The sequence below is a fragment of the Meriones unguiculatus genome, chromosome 10 (genome assembly GCF_030254825.1).
Source record: "Meriones unguiculatus strain TT.TT164.6M chromosome 10, Bangor_MerUng_6.1, whole genome shotgun sequence".
Lineage (NCBI taxonomy): Eukaryota > Metazoa > Chordata > Mammalia > Rodentia > Muridae > Meriones > Meriones unguiculatus.
Genome location: NC_083358.1, coordinates 9,454,553 through 9,471,071, shown reverse-complemented (window position 1 = coordinate 9,471,071; position 16,519 = coordinate 9,454,553). Strand labels below are relative to the sequence as shown.

The 16,519-nt window shown below is 44.6% G+C and overlaps 1 protein-coding gene across 1 annotated transcript in view; it reads left to right on the top strand.

Moving 5' to 3' along the window:
• Positions 1 to 16,519, top strand: part of Cdh13 (cadherin 13) — a 969,722-nt gene that overhangs the window by 456,365 nt on the left and 496,838 nt on the right. The window lies entirely within an intron of this gene.

Sequence of the window (16,519 nt, the reverse complement as noted above, 5' to 3'; positions counted from 1 at the left end):
TTGTGGGAAAGTGGAAGCCATATATCACAATTGTGGGATCTACATAGTAGAAAATAGTTTTTGAAGTGATATATAAGATGTCATAAGATGTTGGTTAACGGGCTGCTCTGTCTTTATAGCTGATGTCCAGGTGATGGGCTGACAGCCGTGTTGTTGATGTTTGATTTTATTGAGGTCCTGTTTTTCAAATGTGTCAGTCCAAGCTCACTGTTGGGTCAGCTTCCCAGAGACAAAACCAGAGCACAGGAAGTCAACCACACTAAGTAGATCCAGGGGCAGTGTTGCTTGAGTCTGAGCAATAAAGTCCCCTAGAGAAAATAGCCACTGTTAAATGGACCACAGTACTGATGGCATGTTGTATCAAAACAGGGAGAAAAATCAGCAAATTGAGTTTAATGATCTGACTAGGTGTTTTTTTGTGGTGACTCAGGACTCAGACCACTTTCTGTGTATGAACTAAAAGGGTCCTCTGAAGAACAGCAGAAAGGGCTGGTTTTACCTGGGTGGGGAGGAGCAAGGATGGAAATGCATATGTTGTTTCAAAGTAATTTACCTTAAGGAACAGAGCAGAGGGACATCCTTGACCCACTGGCCTGAGCCCTTCATAATTGGTTGCTGTGAATGTCCTGTTTTTCAGAAATCTGACCCATTTGAAATCACTCTGATATGTGTTCCTGGTCATAAATTACTCCGTTCTGCCTCTCTCTGCCCTATTGGACCTAGTACAGGCATCTCATTCAAAACAGGGGCCTCGAGTAGATTTTCGGGACACATATCGGTGTCTCTTGGCCCAAAGGGGATGTCTACATAGAGATTCAAATTTAAGCCTGTTTCTATTTCTTGTTGAACCTGAAGCTTGAACATGGCTGTTTATGTGAATGAGTGATCTCAATGCCAGGAGCTAATGTTTTAATAACTTACCCATCAGGTAAAAATGGAATGCCTGTTTTATGCCACAATCCAATCCGGTAAATACAGCCATAACTAGCAAAGACACCAACTTATGGGGAAATGGAAATTTATGCAACTAAATAACGTGAAAATTACAGAGTATGACAATGGCTGCACAAAACAAAAACACTGTGACTTGAGAGAGAAAAACAAAGAGTACAACCCAAAGGGTTGGTGGGAAGAGATTGTCACAAAGCTGGCTGACCCGAGCTAAGGTTTGTGCTATCTGAGGGGAGACTGGAAGGATAAGGACATGCATGGGAAGAGCAGGTCCGTGGTGTCTTGGTAGAGAGCTATGTGTTCAGAGGCCCGAGGTGAGGAGGGACGGAGCACTCCTGAGGAGCATCCCTAGAAAAGTGCAGCACAGTGAGCCAGAGAGAGCATGGCCAAAGGGGCCTGGAAGATCTTGGAGGTGGCCTGTCTTAGAGGCACTTTGAGGAGTTGGGATTTGGTCACAGCCTGCAATAATTGACCCCTGGAATCTCTCCCGGGGTGGTGTGTCACCCTGGCTTCATTGTAGGAAATAATCCATGTAAACCAAATGAAAGACAGGAGTGGGAGCAGACAGATCCACTAAGGAGGAAGGATGTATGAACAACAGTGGCTTAGACCATTGGAGTTCTATTTCTACTGGAAATTAAAAGCAGTAACAACAAATTATTCTGGCGATCAATACACTTATTATTTTAAGCTGCCATTGCGCCAAACATGGATCTATTTTAGCAAATAATTTCTATGGCTCATAGAAAACAGAGCAGCTTGGACTGGACAGAGGTAAGCTTTGATAAGCCCTGTAACCCTGGACAGCCCTGACCACTGTCATACCTACATTACAATCGCACAGTCAAGGGGTTAATCTCCATCTCTTCAATAGATTTTGAGACTACTGTAAGTCTTCTTTCATTGCTATAAGGGAGTAGCAGAGTGTGGCTGCTTTATAAAGAGAAGAGGTTTGCTTAACTCATGGCTCTAGAGGCGGAGAATCCAGAGTTGACATCTAGGGCTGACTTTGTTGGCAGAGTCCTGAAGAAGCGTGAGAAATCATGGGTAAGAGATAGGCAGCACACATGCACATACCTGTCTAGTTTTACTGCCTCCTTATTTTTGTGCATATCTGTGCATTCATATTCTCATGTGTGTGGCTGCACCTTTGTACATGCGTGTGGAGAACATGCGTATAGGTGGAGTCCAGAGAAGAACCTAGGGTTGTCATCTACTGTGTGTTTTTGAGACAGCATCTCTCGTAAGTCTAAAACTCATCAAGTAGGTGAGGCTGGCTGGCCAGTGAGCCCCAGGGATCTGCCTGTCTCTGCCTCCGCAGTACTGGTATCACAAGAGTGTCCCACCATGCTGTGTGTATATACATACGTGTGTGTGTGTGTGTGTGTGTGTGTGTGTGTGTGTGTGATGGGTTCTGTGGATGAAATTTGTGTCTTCATGCTCACAAAGCAAGGACGTTACTGACTGCTAACTGTGTAGTCGCCCCAACATCTCCCTCTTCTAAACTGCCACCAGCATTCTATTATGGGGGTTCTATCCTAGGGACCTTGTCTAATTTTGATCACATACCAAGGACACCTTCTCAGGCACCATAGCCAAATACTCTCTACATTCTTCATGCCTTGTAATGAGATGTGCATCCCAGCACATGAAACACTGGAGCGCTCTCACACAAGCCCTATCTAAGTAGTTCCAGGATTTCTAGGTACCCCAAAGGGAAGCTAGCACTTTTAACTATAGCCATGCATCACAGTCCCCAGAGACACTTAACACGGGTGCCAGGGCTCCACTCTCTAGGCTGATACACATAGCTATTGTGTAAAAGAAAAAAGACGTGCCTAGGTATTATTTAAGAGACCCCAGGGAAGTCTGTTGTACAGTCAGGGTGAGGACTCCTGGCACACACCACTTCCTGCCTAGAGACAGTATGAACGACAAAATCAGCTCCTCTAACACCTTGTAGAAGTGTGTGTTTTTGAATCCCATCCTTAAGCCAGTGAACTAGAACTCTTAGGTGGAGACCAGAAACCAGCCTTTCGAATTGTACAGCAGGCACTTGTACGCTTTTCAGCTACATCCCAGCACTCACGTTTTAGTAAAATTCCCTTATTACGTGTCAGATATCCATTGATGTGCTCGCCCATGCCTCTTATCCTTCAGTGCATGTCAAAACCAAACACTTCATTATGATGCTGTTTTAAAGAGAGTATCTATTCTAGGTTGATTTCTGTTGCTGTGATGAAAACACTCTAAGTAAAAGCAACTTGAGGAGGAAGGGGCTCATTTGGCTCACATTTCCATGTCACAGCGCATCATTGGGGGAAGCCGGGACACATGTTTGAAGCAGAAACCACACAGGAACGCTACTTACTGTCTTCCTGCCTCTGGCCCGCTCAGCTACCTTGTTTTTTTCATGTACAGCCCAATCCCACCTGCTTAGGGTTGACCCCGCCTGCAGTATCCTGAGCCCTCCTGCATTGATGAGCAGTTAAGAAAATTCCCCACAACGTAGCCACAAGTGAATGTGATGGAGGTAATTCTTTAGTTGAGGATCCCTCTTCTCAGATGTGTCAGGTTGACAACCAACATCAATCATCACCATTCCCATGAAAGAAAGAAAGAGCATCCCATCCCAGGTTAGATAAGAGCCAAGGTGACATGAAGCTGGTCTCAGCTGCTCACTCACTGCCTGACTTTAATGATTACCTCATCTCTGAGTCCCATTCCCCTACCTGGAGTGTTAGAAGATTATCCCTGTAGAATTCTTGTCATGAGAACTCAATGAAGTAAGTGGAAGGGCTTAACGTAGCACCAGAGAAACCATGGAGAGGTGCTAGTAGTTTCTGTGCTTCTCTTATCCTATAAGATCAAGGATCCTGCCTGTTTCCATTGCCATTATGTCCCCAGGTCCTCCCACAGGGTCTTACAAACACAGCTGATGTTCAATATATGCTGGCTGATTGAATTTCAGGGACTCTTCCTCCTGAGAGGCAAAGAGCACTTATTCATAGAGGTCAAGAGCATTGAGCCTCTAAGGCTGAGAGCACCAACAAGTTAACTCAGAAGCTGAGCTGAGGACAGACCAGGAACACCTGGGAAACAGGGTATTTCTAACAGGTTGGTGATGGCACAAACTCCTTCAGCATCTCGAGTTTTCTCTGGCACTCCCCTTTACAGTGAACACCATACGTGTAGTTGTTCTGGGGGATCTTGCTGGCCAAAGGGTCTCCTCCAAAGCTAGAAGGCTTTGTATCCACACATGAGCAGAGTGTGAGACAAGAACTTCTGAGAACACATGGCTCCTTGCCCTCCCTCGTGCTGTGGGATGCGCCTGAGACTGTGTTTCCCACCACCTCTGGTTTTCCTCTATGGGCTTGGGACTTAACCACACACACAGAGTACAGATAATTCCCTAGAAACAGCCTCGCTACCTTCAGAATGAAGTGGCCACAGTGGAAGTCTTGACTCAGGCTAAGTAAGCTCTTGAGGTATCCTGAATGAGACAAGAATCTTTCTTAATAGTCACTTCCCTTGGTTATTTTGCTGTTGCTGTGATAGAACACTCTGACCAGATGCAACTTATAGAAGAAAGAGTTTATTTGGCTTATAGTTCCAGGATGATAAGAGCTTGGCATTGCAGGCAAGCCTGGGCAGCACGCAAGAGAGCATGCTGAGGAACAGGAAGCTGAGAGTTCACATCTTCAAACACAAGCAGGAAGCTGAAAGAGTGAAGAAGTGGCTGGAACCCAACCCTGGGGACATGCTTTCTCCAGCAATACTGCACCATCCAAACCTTCCCAGTCAGACCACCACACCACTGAATCTCTTTTTCGAATAACACCCTAAACTAGAGTCCGGTATGCAATACTACAGTAAGAGGTACACTGATCTAGAGAGATTTGGAGGGCAGTGACATGTGGGGGCCAGAGATCTACCTCCTTGGTCCCATACCTATCAGTCACTGAAGACACTTGTAGTTTCCCCTCCCTCTGCATAGAAAAGCCTGACAGACACAGGTAGAACTGATGAAGCTAAGATAAAAGACATAAAAGAAAGCATGAGATGAATGAATGAATGGATGAGTGCATTGAAAACCAGCAGCCACAATCACGAAAATAACTTTGTTCGGGTGATACAAAGCAAAGGCAGAGTGTTCACAAGACAGTTACTTTGCAAGAAACAACTGGCAGTATGGAAGACTCGGGCACTGTGATGTTGGTATCCCATTACGATTGGGAAAGCTGCTGCTTTATAGAGGACCTAGGTTGAGAATCTCTACATGGGCGCATATAGCTTGCCAAGAGGAGTCCTCAACTGGAAAATGAAATTGCCTTTGATGCAGTTAAAGTAAGAGGCAATGAAAAATGTTTCTGGGTAACTTCATGCTTATTCACTCACTCATTCACTCGCAGCCCAGGCTGACTCTAGCTGCCTTCTGATTGACAGGGAAGACACTTGGGAAACTTGCTTAGAAAGAGACTGAGGGATGATTGCATGAAACTAAAGAAAACTATAATATGACAGTGTCGTGGATTGTCCCAACCTGGACAGTTTTGAGTGAGGAAAGGCTTTGCTTATACTTACATCAGGAAAATCAGCGTGAACTGGGACTTTCTAGGTGACCATGCTAAGGTTGCTACTATTATAACCTAGTTAATGGACTGTAGCGGTAGTACTGAAAACCAGTGATGGTGATGGCTGGGGAGAACACAGCTTAGATCTTCCCTCTGAAAATTAGAACATGCACCATAGTCTCCTGAAAAACTTTTAGTTCTTCCAAAGTATAAAAACACCAAAAGAAAGGTGCTGAGGTTAACGGGCCCCAGGTGGAGGGTGTCCTCATTTGATCCTATGCCATATAGAACTGTCTACCCACAGAAAGGTTACATAGGTATTTCCGAGGCTGTAGACAGTCTTGGCTGGTGTGTAACTAATCCACCCGACAAATATGAGATAGTGAGTTGCCAATCATGGGTGGTCCAGAGTACCCTTTCCCATCCAGGGTATAGACTGGGTAGCCATGACCCTCCATTTTACTTGCTTGTTGAGCCAGCTTTTAGGGAGCACATGGAAAGGACAAACCAACGTTCTTTGGGAAGACAATTATAAATGCACCAGACCACTGGAGAAATGAGTTTTCCTCCTTGTTTCTGGCTCTTCCATGTGAAATCTAACGGAGAAAACCTCTCATCTCTGAAGAAATTGGAAACCACCCAATAGTCCTAGGAATACTTCTTCCAACCCCCACCTCCTTTGCCATTGAATTCTCCACAGAAGGAAGGAACTGGGGTTGTGTGTGTACCCCAGGGAAACACGTGGTGTTCTCAACATATGCTGACTCCCCTCCCCCTCCAAAGCATGACTCTCTCAGAATTTGCACCATAAATAATTTCTCAATTTTCACCAAACTCTGCTGATAAATATTTTATTGCATCTTTAGAGGTTTTTGAGTTCTTAGGCCCAATTGATTGAGAGCAGGGGACTTTAAATCTGCACAGTAGCATGGAGGTCTTTGCAAGATGTATTTTATTCTGTTTTATATTGAGTTTGAAAGACAAGTCATTTATGAAATGCTTATTAGGGATTCTACTTTCATCACGGACCCCTTCCATCAAAGCCAATGGAAGTACATTTTACTGAAAATCCTTTTTTACGCCCCCATAAATTAGTAGAATGGACATTGGGAAGGACATCTTTAACCCAGGACGGAAGAAATATGTCACTGAGCCGTGTGTTCTTCAAACAGGGGATCAACATAGATCATTAGACCAAAGCATGGAAACTGCTCAGACAGAACTCTGCTTTGGTTATGTCATGAGTGTGAGTCATACATGAGTGGAATTTTCCACAGCATCCCACAGAAGTCCAGATGTATGGTTTACCAGAGATGTCCCCACATCCAGAAACTCACTGCCCGCTTTATGTGGCCGCCTAGTGCACATGTATAGAGGTAGGAGTCTGTTGACATGGGATTGAGCTTGTCTTGCTCCACTTAGCAGTTTCTAGTCCTTCCTTTGAGAACTTTGAGTGCTAAGCTGTCTCCTCAGGCACTGGACCACAAGTGAAATCCCCGGCCCTATGCTCTTCACTCTGCTCCTGAAATGGCTTGTTCAGTCCTGTTGTCTGATTCATTGCATGTAACCCATGTCAGTTCTCCACCCTTTGAAGCTCTTGTTTCTCACACTTTATCCCGCACAGCAAGCCCTCTTCCCAGAAGTTCACAACTGTCTATCTTTTCATCTGTCTGTCCATCATGTATCTATCCATCGATCTATCCATCTATTTATCTAGTCATCCATGATTTATCCATCATCTCTTTATTACTCTATCCATTCATCTATCGTGTATCTGTCATACATCTATTCATCAGTCTATTCATCCATCTACTCATTCATTTACCAACCCTCTATTCACCCACCATCTGTATATCTATTTTCTTTCTATCTATCCTATCTTATCTATCTGTCTGTCTGTCTGTCTGTCTGTCTGTCTGTCTATCTACCTACCTACCTGCCTTCTATCTTTCTGCCTGCCTGCCTAATTCCCCCTTTTTAGACAATGAGTAGTTTTATTCAATGGCTCAAATGTGCCACCAACTAGAGAACAGTAAGGAATTAGAAATTAGGGACTTTAAGATGCCCAGAGGCTCATTACTCAAATAGTCTCCTTGAAATGAACATCAGGGATTATGTCTTCATTCATCTTATACCTATTTCTTTCCTATTTGCATGTCTTTGAATTCTTCCTTCTGCATAGACACATTCCCTCCACCCTCACTTCCTTTTTCTATGTTTAGGGTTTTCCAGTCCGCTAGGACTACATTAATAAATGTTTTATGCCTTGATTATCCAAGATGGTAGCTGCAAACCACAGGTAGCTAGCCATCACTAGAGACACAGCTAGCGCAACTGAGGAAATGGAATTTTTGGAAAGTAATTTAATTTTAATTGTATGTATTTGTGTTTGTCTGTGTGGGGGGTTGTTTAGATGAGTACAGATGCTGGCAGAGACCAAAAGAAGGTGTATGAAATCCCCTGGAACTGGCATTACAAACAGTTGTGAACCAGCCAGTGTGGGTACTAGAAAATGAACTTCGGTCCTGTGTAAGAGCAGCAATAATTGTCAACCCCTAAACCATCTCACCTCCCAAGCACCAGGGAACATTTTATAACAAAATAAAATTCCAAACTTTAAAATGACATATGTCAATGTATGGACACATACACACACACCATACGTATGTGCATACATGCATGCATTTGCACAAAGTATGAAGAATAACCTTAATAATCTTTATATTTAATCACATTGTAAGAAAATATTTTGGATTGGTGGGTCTCATTAATATATGTGTTATGTACTTCCTTGTACTTGTCTGAAATGTGGCTTCCGTATTAACATCTTCTTCTTCCTGTGGCCCTCGTGGTGGAGTAGAGCTGCTCTGTAGCTCATTTCCGGCCTATTACTCTTACGCACTCTTCACTTGGTCTCTCTTGTGCTTGGTGTGTTCTCTGTGATGACATTCAGCACACTTTGAGTAGCTGTATAAGTCCTTCTGTTCTTTACCTGGAGTCCTACTAAGGTGCTACATACAGAGGTGGTGGCCAGGCAGACCACCTAACCCGCCGTAGGCCTCTGGATACACTTTGCCTTTAATTTGCCATGGCTGCAGCTGAGTAGGTGAGCATTCAGTAGGTGCTCATTAATTAAAGTGGTCAGAGCCTGGCTTGTTGTTAGAATGGAATTAACAGACCATTATATGATCAGTCTGGATGTTTTCAACAAATTTTAGTTTTCTACAGTGGCAATGAGGCCACTAGCTAAATTGATTGGCAGTCAGCCATTATGTTGGGTCATATCAGTACCCTTAGCAGCAGATTACAATAGATTTTATTTTTTGATGGGCTCTCTGTGGTGTGTGTGTGTTTGTGTGTGTGTGTGTGTGTGTGTGTGTGTGTGTGTGTGTGGTATATGAGAGAGGGGTGAGAGAATTCTGATTGTTCATACTTAGGATATTTTTATTTCATACTCAAAACTTTCACAACTCTACAGAGTCAATTCTGATTTATTTTTGAAGTCTAATAAAAGCTATACCCACCATTAACATGTGTTGCCCTCCTTCTGCAAAGCTTAATTAATGATAAAACATAATTGAGTTATTTTGATTCCCTGCCAAATACATATAAATGCAGAAATGACCTACATGATATACACCCAGCCAATAAAGGCACCTAAGCCTGAGGGAGAAAAGGTATTTTAACCCTGAGTCTCACCCATCCAGGTCTCAATTTGAAACATCCCCCAGGCTTCGCTCTTATGTACATTTGGCCTCACACTACATTTGTATTTAGTCATTTGTGTACATTAAAACTTGAGTTATCACCCTAGACTTCGAGGTACCAAGCAATTTTCTTATTTGACTACAATCTGCAATAACTAATAAGGATCAGAAGTGAAGCCAAACCCAGCTTTCTCTTTAGTTCCCACAGTAACGCTGTCAACAACATTGTACCCATTTCTCAGAGGAGGAAGCTACAATAGAAAGAGACTAAGTAACTTACCCAAGATAACTCAGTAGCACTGCAAAGACCCAGACCCAGGATTCTTCTCTGCCCATCAGCCACCCACTCTTGCTGAAATGAGTGTGTTGAGCCTCCCATTGGGAGATGTGTGCATAGTACGCTGACGTGATTTCTCACTCAACTCACAATACTTGACTAAGAAATCAGCATTATCGTCTCATTGTATCATTAAAGAAACAGAGCCTCTGAAGCACACCATAGATGAGATCTATTTGTGGAATGAACTCTTGTACAAACCAAACGCTCTGTGTCCCCCACGTGCAATGTGGGGCGCTTGGAGGATTCCGGAATAATGCGGAATGGTTAAGGAACTAGCTTCCTTGAATAATGTGGATACAAGCAAGGGGTGAGGCAAAGACGAGAAGCGGAGTCCAGCATTCCCGACCAGCCCATGGTATGGTGTGCAGGGGGAGAAATCTGCCCTCCCACTCGGTTCTCCCTTCATGTGCCAATTCCTGCGCCATCCTATCTCCTGAGTTTAGGTGGCCAGATTTGTAGGAGTTATCTACAAATTTCTTACTCAAAGATTCCACAGCTCGAAGGCTGGGCCTTGGCTAGCGGCATCCGGGGAAACTGCTCTCAGCAAGAGGAAGCCTTGACCAGGACGAGCTTCTACTTTCTTGGGTAAATAATCTCGTATCGGCCTCATTAACCTAAACTATAGTGATCATTCACTTAAACCATGCCTGAATGTCTTAACTACTGACTGTCATGGAGGAGTTGAAATTGGTTCCATTGTGGAGAAGGCGCTAAAGGAACAGTGGCTCCAGAGAAACGGAGCTTGAGTGGAGCCTCCAGCTCAGGGAAGTGCCTGACCCTACCCTGACCCTACCACCTATCCACCAGCCAGTGCTGAACTAAGGAAAAGAAACCCAGAGCCCACTGTGCGTGTGTGTGTGTGTGTGTGTGTGTGTGTGTGTGTGTGTGCTCTCACACACGAGTATGCACCGTTTTTAAAAAATTATTTTATGTGTGCATGCAATTTAAAATGGCCCTTTCTACCTTTCATCTCACTGCTCTGACTCCCCCTTAACCCTGTAACACATCTCCTTCCCAAGTTCATGTCCTCTTCTTTTGAGTTTTAATAGCAGGCTAAGTCTCATTAATGTCACTCGTATGTGCATAGGTATGGGGCCCTCTGTGGCCAACCCACCAATGGGCATGCCATGAAAGAAGAATGACCCTCCCTCCCCCAGCAGCCATCAACTGCCGGCAGCGCCTCAGTTAGAAGGTGGGGCCTCCTGAGAATCTCGCCATCTATGCTGGCAGTTCAGTTGGCTTCATCTTATGGAGGGTGTGTGCTAAGAAGCATGGCTGCTGTTCATGAATGTAACGGCCATGCCATGCCTACAAGGCAGCACTGATCCACATGCCTGCCCCTGCCCATTCTCCAGCTCCTATTTCCTTTCCAGTGGGGATGTTGATAGAGCTGGCTCATTTAGGGCGGAGCACTCGAAGTCACTCATTCTCAGCACCTTGACTGGCTATGTCTTTGTTTTGGCTACTGTCCATTGCAAAAGAAGCTTCCCTGACCTGAGCTGAGAGCAGCTCATGGATGTGGGAATAAACATCAGTATTTAGAGGTCCGCTTGGCCGTATGGACAGAGGGCAAAATGACAAGAATAGGTTCTGCCCTGGAGTCTATGGCACCCCAGCATGCTCACACAGCCAGGGAGGAACAGAAGCAGAGCTTAAACTCAGCTCCATGGTGGGCTGATACTTGCTGTGGCGGTTGTCTTGGTGTCCCTGGAAGAAGAGTTAAATTCTCAGTGAGGTGAGGAGAAATGATGGTAACCTCACAAGCATGTATTCGCTGTACATATTGGCACACTGAGCCAAGGCCAGAGGTCATGTCTTAAGCTTAACAAATACACCATGCATTGAGAAACTCAGTGCAGCTCTCTGTGCCTGACAATGAATGCCATTGCCTTGTTTTTTTGGTGTCTCTGCAGACAGCACTGTTCTATCAAAGGGAACCACAAGGCCATAGCTGACTCAGGGGCTGGGAGCTGTGAGGAAGTGGGGCCTGGGGCACAGAAGAGATCAGCTGCCCTTCTCTGACCCCATCTTTGAGGAGCATAGTGATAGCTCGACAGAGACAGAAACAGGCATGTGGAAGTTCTTGGGAAGATGGGGGGGAGCTTTGCAAAGAGTCCTTTTGTTTCCCGGTTCTGGCTTTCAAAGAGCAGCTAGAGGAGAAAGACATGAGGTGGGGTGACTGGGAACAATGCCGCTGGGTACCCAGATTTAGGCCACTTCTATGGGCACTAATGGGAGAAACTCAAAGCCCTTCCATTGCAAGTCTCCATGTTCCCATCAACAGAGGCCTCACTGAGGACTCTGGTGTTTCTTGTGTGAGGCAGCTTAGGTGAAAGCCTCAGGTTATACCTCATGAGCGTCCAAGCATTCTCCTTAGGCTGAAGACTTCAATGTCCTAATCACCCAGCCAGAAATACGCATGAAGTGACTGCTGTGCGCAAGGCAACACAATCATGACCTATCACAATTCTGCCCCAAACAGCCCTCATTCCAGATGACAGACAGATCTTGTCCACAGTCAGACAAGTACCTGAGAGGGAGTAAGGGAGCTTGAGGGGTCCAGCTGGCAAAGGAAGTAACTCAAGAGAGAAGGCTCTTGAGCTTATAAGTTGTAGCAGACGAGGGGAAGCTAGGATGGTGCAGAGTTCTCAAGGTGGCGGGAAGCATGTGGTCTGCCTTGGCAACAGATAAGATTTTTCATCTAGAGAGCTGAGGCTTACTTGATAAGGCTGTGAAGTGAGGGGGGAAAAAAACTTGTCAGTAAAAGCATTACAGAAATAATCAAGGGCTAGAAGCCAGAGCTATAAAAGTGATGTCAGAGTCTGGAATTTATTCTATAGGTCATTGAGGGTAAATTATGAGCCCATATGATCAGATTGGCATGCTATATGATCAGGGCGGCACATTAGAAAGCCTGCTATGGTTGGTTGCCTGGCGTGACACCTAATGGATGCAAGCAGAAAGCCAAGGAGATGAAGAGGGAGGTTGGGACGTTGATCAGGTGGGCTCCTTGAAAGGGAGGGGGGCTGGAGAGAAGACGCCAGATGCCATGGATGAATAAGCAGGTGGTGGGGAGGGAGGAAGGACAAGGTTTTGTCTAGGCTGGGAACATCGTAGCTCTGTAGGATTCCGAAGAGTTGCCTCCAGAGGTGTTCTGAAAGACCCGGTATTTGGCTGTGAGTAGGTAGAATGAAACCAAGGCATCTACATTACCTATGGCCCCCAAGGGTCTCTGTGGAGTCTTTAGTGGCTCCCTTCTCCCCCAGGTGAGGCACAGCCACCTGTGTCTTGTGTATTATTGAGAGACGGAGGCTCATGTTGGCTGAGTTCATGTTCATTTAATGGATTATGGGGTGCCAACAGAAAGCGTAGGGGATCACTTGAGTTCCCCACATCCCTACCCTGTGTCTCATCAGGTTCACGCACAAGCCCCAACACAGTCTGTGCCTTGAGCTTTTCTTCAGCTCTTCCTCACAGAAAATTTGAAGTATTTTTTTCTGCCAATTCAGAAATCCAGAACAGCTGTGTTCAATGTTGGCCTTCTAGCCTTAAATTCTCTCTAAGTACATTACTTCTTAGTAATTTCTCTTTTGAATGCCGGTGCTTGGCTAGGCATTAGTCTGCACAATTCACATGCCCTGTGTTGTTCAAATTTTAGTTCATTTATTTGACAACTTGAAATTTCTCGTAAGTGCTGCTTTTATTTTGTTATTTGCATGTGGAAAGCACTCCCAACATGACCTGGAACAAGTCTGGCTTTACTTTTTTAAGTGTTTTCCCCCTTGTTAGTAATGCATGTTCATCACAGTTACCCGATTGAAGTACGTATATTTTTAAATAATATGTACACTCAAGGCAGCTAGTACTGACATTGTAGGCTTCGCTTCTCAGCTTTTAGAGCATGTATAAATCTGGGCAGCTTCAGGGGAGGGCCATGGGCCCTATCTTGGATGATTACATTCTACAGATCTGGCCTGGGGCCCCAGAGGGACATTGCAACAGATCCTGGTGCTGCTGGCATATCTAGTTCATAGCCCAAGCATTGGGGGACTGTATCCTGGTGACACAGATTCCCAGTGAACTTCAGGTACTCACTGGTTTTGGTCCCAGTGTCTCAGAATCATCCTTCCTGCCTTAGAGTGATTTTCTCCAAAGTCATTGTGGAGTTCTGGTACATCTTAATGGCGTGTCTACTGGAGAATGTATGGGTACATTTTCTCCCTTGGTAATCTAGTAAATGCCAAATGGGAAAGGGTGACACTTGGTGCACCAGAATGGCAAAGGAGCTTATAACAGCCAGCAAATGACTGCAGACCTCTTGCAGCCTCTGCTGAGGGACATTTAATGCTTCCCCTTTAGCGTTTCCCACTGCAAATCACATTGTCACTATGGCCACTTACAAATTTTGACATGAGGGAATGGAGAGGTGGTTCAGTAGTTAAGCACTGGCTGCTCTTCCAGATGACCTGGGTTTGCTTTCTATCACCCACGTGGTGGCTCACTACAATCTGTGACTCCAGTTCCATGGAATCTCATAGTCTCTTTTGAACTCTGAGGGCACTAGGCATGCATATGGAGCACAGACATTCATGCATGCTGTCAGAATAAAGTGGAGAAAGGTACTTTGGAGGGCAGAAGCCAAGGAATACCTCAAAGTCACACCATACTACAGATACAGTACAAGAGGCTTATTTGGGGAGGGGAGAGAGGAAAAGGCCACCTCAGAGCGGGGACATGAGAGAGAGCTAAAGACAGACAGAGAGACCATGAGACAGAGAGAATGAACAAGACAGTGAATGAATAAGAGAGAGCCGTGATGTCGAGAGGGACCTTTTAAAGAGCATATGTGTTGCTACAAAATTTGTGGCAACACGTGACTCATAGGAAACGTGCTGCACATGGTGGTGGTGGGTGATGACATAAGCTGGCGTTCCTACATCACTAAAAAGCAGGCTGGCCGAGCACCAGATTTCCAACAAATACCAAATAGTCATACATATAAAATAAATAAGTCTAAAGCATATTAAATATTGGCATATACAAATAGGGATGTATTTGTGGGCCTATATCTTATGAACAAAAAGTAGCAATATATATGTATGTATTATTTGTGCACATCTGTGTGTATGTCACTATTCGTCTCATAGGAACCTTGAGTTTGCATGCAGCCAAGATCTCAGCAAACCTGAAAACCCCAAGGGTGCTGCACTCCTGTTCTGCTGAGGTTCTTGCTCATGTCCACACAGCTCTGCTTCCCAGTTGACCACCACTTCTCCATCTCTAGGTCTGGGACCCACTTGTTCTCATCTTGATGTGCAGTTCCCATTAGGGCAGTGTAGCCTCAACCCTGATAATAGTAAAAAGATGTGGGCTCCTTGAATAGTAACTTCCTATCCATTCCTGAGACTATAACAGAACACTGAAAGTCTTTCAGTTTTGCCCAGGGCCCCTCTATCCTCACATGTATTCCATGGAATCTGATAGTCTCTTTTGAACTCTAAGGGCACTAGGCATGCATATGGAGCACAGACATTCATTTCCTATGTTCCCTTACCAGGGCTGAGGATTATCCTCTGCAAGAAAAGCAGGGAGTCATTTTATGTGGACCCTGTTGCTAATTCCCCAGCCATCATGTCAAGGTCTTCCCAATCGCTTTAGCACATGAGAACGCTGAGTGATGATAGAGTTTAAGAACGTATCAGAATGGCAAAGTTCAGCTTTTAAAAATTAGTTATTAAGATACAACCTAGATACAGATGTCCCAGATCAGAAGAATACAGTGTAGTGGGGTTTTGTAGAGAGATAGAATTCAACACAATTATTACGTAGGTCATGATGTAGGAAGTGACCATGCCCCCAAATGCCTTCTGATGTCCCGTTCATCACATCTTCCAGCTGTAACCAATCCTGACATCTAAGACTACCAGCTAGCTTCCTTGTTTCGTGCAAGACAGAAACAGAATCTTAGAACACTGGTTTTGTCTAGCCTTTGTGGCTCAGCAGTGTGCTCCTGAAATCAGTCGAGACTGTCAGATACCCCTGTAGAATCAGATACACGGGGTTCCATTTTCTGAGTCTCCCAACTGCCCTTTCTTCTGAGGAGGGCTTGGCTCATTCCCAGTCTGTAGTAATTACAAATTGTGCTGCCATAAAATGTCTTGAGCGTGCCTTTGCTTGAGCATATCTACACATTTCTGCCAGGGATGGACCTTACTGTGAAAGTGTTAGGTCAGCTTTAGTAGATCCTGCCACAAAAACAATTTCAGAGTGGTTGTATGGACACTGAAATTTAAATTCATTGTTCTGACTCCACAGTGCACTGTTAGTTGGACCCGTAGAATATTTATTTTCTAAATGAAATTATATCCAGGGACAATAGCTGTCCACATAAGCCAGATAGAAGCCTGTCTTATGTCTTCAGAGCCTGACAGAGCTGGCATCGGTACCATCAAGATGTGGAGAGCTGCCTTCCTGCTGTCTTTCTATGGCCAGCCTGTGGGGACAATGCCTTCCTAGGAAGCAAGCTCTTACATCGTCTACTTCCTTTTACTTTTATCCTGAGGACAAACTCATAAGTCAGTCTCCGTTTACTCACCTGAGCTAAGGACATCATCTTGTCCTCACCAGACTTTCATTTAACTTAATGTTATTTTATAAACCAAGGAATGAAACATTTAGGACCCTTGATATCAAGTCAAAGAAATTTCAAACAAACTTTTTTTGATTTTCCTTAATAGTGACATTTTAAATACATACCACACCTTAAGAACACCTGTTTCTCAACTCTCTGCTGTGGTGAGAGATAACTTCTTCATACCCCTATTCTTCTCTTTCTTGGGATCACGATAATAATTACAGATAACAATTTAAGACTCATCCATGGTTAAACAGTTACGCCTGTGGAGACAGCTGGTGTATTCAAGCGTACCACATCTTCCTGCTGATTG